Source organism: Crocodylus porosus, unplaced genomic scaffold (assembly GCF_001723895.1).
Source record: "Crocodylus porosus isolate Cpor-Errol unplaced genomic scaffold, CroPor_comp1, whole genome shotgun sequence".
Lineage (NCBI taxonomy): Eukaryota > Metazoa > Chordata > Crocodylia > Crocodylidae > Crocodylus > Crocodylus porosus.
Genome location: NW_017728948.1, coordinates 30,339,980 through 30,344,034, shown reverse-complemented (window position 1 = coordinate 30,344,034; position 4,055 = coordinate 30,339,980).

Here is a 4,055-nt window from a genome sequence, read left to right as displayed (position 1 = left end):
AATAAACTGTGGTGCTGATTGTACCAGAGTTTATTATTTCCAGGTGTGCTGTTTGAATGTGCACCTGGGACTGCAGCACATTGAGCCAGGGTGGAGCAGCCCAGCTGGGAGGGGGCTCTGGGTGTCAGCCTGTCAGCCAGGGGCTGCTCCTATCTGTTTCAACATGCTATAGAGGGTCTGGCTGGGGAACAACAGTGCTCCAGTACAGGGGTAGCTGTTTCACAGCTCCTGTACTGAAGCACCCTTGTGACCCAGCCAGCCATATCAGTGTCTACACTTGTGTTGCTGTAGAGTTAAAAAATCCACATCAGGGTAGTAATTTTATTTACAAGTACTATTCTGCTGCAGAGTTAATTAGCTTACTGCTGACTAATGGTGCTGCATGTGTAAATACAAGACGTTTACTGTGAAGCTAATTAGTTTTCTCCACAGTAAACATCTTGTGTAGATGTTCCCACTATATATGATATTAGACCAAAGAAAAAGGCTTGTGATTTATCATATAATTCATTGGGCTGGACCCCACCTGAGTCAACAACATTATTTGCCATGGTGATCACACAGCTCAGTACTTCTCAGCATGTGTGTGTACATTCAGATATCCCCCACAAAGGATCCAATTAGGATCCAATCCTAATTAGCACACCCTCAGTCATGACTGGAACTGGGTACTCTTTTCACAAGTCCTGGGATGCCCCAAAAATGTAAAAGCAGATGAGGCACAGGCAGTGCTAAATTTAGGCATAAGCTAAGAAAGCTTCAGGTTAGGACCTCACATTATGAGGGGCCTCAAAGGGTTGACTGCCGGACTGGAAGTAATCATGGGCTGGCAAACCACAGACCCACAGAGCCAAGTGGAGAGGCCGCAACTCCCTCCACAGGGCCTATGGTCACCACGGTTGAGGTTTGGGCCCACCCCCATCCCCTCACCCCCGCCTGGTGGGTGGGAGTATCTTTACCTATGTTCCAGCAGGAAATTCTGGCTCCAGATGGTAGTCTGCAGTTTGCCGAGCCATGGCCACTTCCAGTCTGCAGGTTGCCGGGCCGTGGCATAAAAAGGTTGGGAACCCCTATCATAATCTGGCCCTGGAGACAGAGCAACCTGGTCCAGCTTCATCTCATGGAGGGCAGGACCACATTAATCATATGCCAGGCTGAAAGAAGGGGGTGACAGAGGGAATCTGGGTGAATTGTTTGGGGTTCCATTTTGTGATGTTTGCCAGACATTTAAGGCTAGTGAAGAAACAGGACTCATTGGAAATGGGAAAGAAAGGTGCAGATTAGCTGTGGCAGTAAAGAAATTGACATGTGTGCAATGTAGTAGCTCACCATAACTTGAACAAGTCAGCACTGACAGGGATTGTGCTCACTGGGCACTACCATATATATTATTCAGAAGGGTTGTACTAATCTATTCTTGTGATAGGTTCCCCATCAGCATGTTTGCCCAATATGCACAATGTGTTTTAGTCATGCTCAGTGTTGGTTATATAGTCAACTTCATAGATGGTTTTTATTACTGAGCATATGCTGCTTTTGGAAGCAGTTTAATGATTACCCATCTATTTAATGAGTTTTCCTTGTATGCAAATATAAAATGAGGGGTTTTCCCCTCCACCACAATAACTGGAGGGAAAAAAACCTTGTCTAAATATAGCAGGCTTCTCTTTACCTTACGTTTAATATTCATTGAATAAACAGCTCAGCCTCAGTGAATTCAGCAGAATTTTTTTTTTTACTTTATTTGAGTTATAGTGATATACTGTATAAAGTAGTAGATACTACTCTTGTTTGAACACAGGAGGAGGGCAATCAGTCATGGAGATGCTGAGTGAGATATGGTGACCAAGAGGAAACGACCACCTCATGAATGACGGTGCCTCAGTACAATGGATGACCTATGTTCTGGTCTTAGCCTCAGCCCCATTGGAGCTCAGAGAGCTCACTTAGCATGTAGTGCACAAACAAATGTGGGTGAGACAGCACTACTGCCACCCCTGGATCCTCCCCTGTCATGCCTTTGTGATTTCCCTAAGCACCCTGGGTATACTTTAACATTCTCCAAATACCTCTAGTCCTCAAAGTACTATTGACTAGCTGGCTGAGCCTAGTCAGATCTCAGCATTGTCAAATGAGATTTCTTGTCTGTACCTTCTTATCCTAATAAGCCCACGTATATACAGAAGGGGTGGTATAGAACCCACCACATTGTCTTTACATCAGCTGGAAACTCCCATGCTGGATAACTGTCCTGTAATACACTGTCCAAAATGTCTTTCAATAATATCTTACTGTGCAGAATCAATACTAAATTTCTCCTTCTAGCATTCTGCACACTTTGCTATCCAAGGCATGTTTCTAGTTATAGCCTTCCTTTATCTGGTTATCATATACATTTTATACACAGAGTTGAATAATAGGATTGCTTATCATGAAGGTATGCAGTTTTTATGAAACTTTTGCTGTGGATATATTTTATAGTTTAGCTCAGCATCACAGGACTCTTCACTAGAGACTAAAGGAATTACCTGTCCAACTCATATTTAAATTTCAGTGTTGGCTGATTCCTTTAGGCTCCTTTGAAAACACTGGCATTAGCACTTTAGGTGTACTGAATATAAGAATATAATTATTTTGGGTTGTGTTTTATCTACACAAGAATAATTGTAAGATAAGCCATTTTTAACTCATTGTACTTCTCTCTGTTTACTTGATCATCAGACTGGTCAAGAGTTTTTGCAAAAAGCTAAACTCATTCTTTCAGGTGTTTATCATCATGTTCACTGCACAGAACTTTGCAAGGAATTACCCAGCAATGTACTATAAAGGTTTCAATAGCAATATAGGATAATCAAATTGTCTGCAAAGAGCCTTAACATCCTTTGAATTCTCTAGACCTACAAATTCTATTCATAAAACAAGGAAAAAGACCTAATGGAAAAATGGGCTGAAAACCTGACTAGAATTTAAATATGAACAAAGCACTTACCACTGCAGCAGGAGCAGCTTTTACAATTTTTGGAAAGGATTTGTAAAATCAGTCTCTGAGTTCTACTATGTATTTCTGCACCTATAAACAAATGTTTCTCTTGGAACCATTTTATGCTGCACAAAATATTTTTCATCTCACTGCCTTACCTGTTTAATTTTCTTTGTATTACAAAAAGTTAGTGATAGAGCTTGCAAAAACAGCTCTGTGCTTTCCCAATGCTATGATATCTTTAGATGAGACATTATTTTTCCTTAGCTAAATATAAGTGCCTCCAGAGGTAGCAGAGGTCATTTTTATAAAAATGCTTGGGGTAGAAAACTGACAATATGACATACCCTGTTTCTTTGATATCACAGACATTTATGCTAGTCGACAAACTCATACCCATAATATTTTCAAGCTCCATTCGCACCATAGTCTTTGAACACTTTTTGTGCTGAATACATTGATTTTAGGACATTATCATATTCCTAACGACTGAAAGAAATTTTTATTTGAACAATTAAAAATATATATGAACTGTTCTCCAAAACAACTCTGCAATAAAGCCAAAGATCTGAGCATAGAATAACTAGGTGGGCTTTTAAAAGTACAGATGTTTCAGACATGTCATTTGGAATCTGAGTATTAAAGAACTAATACTGATTGATTAATATTAGTATTCATCCTTTTCCTCTCTATTTTCCTTTGACCTCCCAGGAAGATGGCCTCCCTTTATATTACTTGGTGATTATGCACATCTTGGGCACATCCACACATGCAGGCATATGTGCTTGCAGCAGCTCAAATAGGAGCGGCACAAATTTGAGCTGGGGATTTTTGCCTCACCACACATGCCTGGACTGTCACAGGCCAGCTGGGCGCTGTGAGTGTATCAATTTTATCACAAGCTAACTGGGCTGTTAGGTTCAGTTTTGGATTGAGGAGGCAAAGTTGGGAGTGAAATAAAGACAAATTTATTATAGCTTACACACACACAACAGTTAACAGAAAGATAAATGTGATAAGCAGATAATGCAGTATTAAAGAGCTAATAGTAAATAACAACAGATAATAATAACAG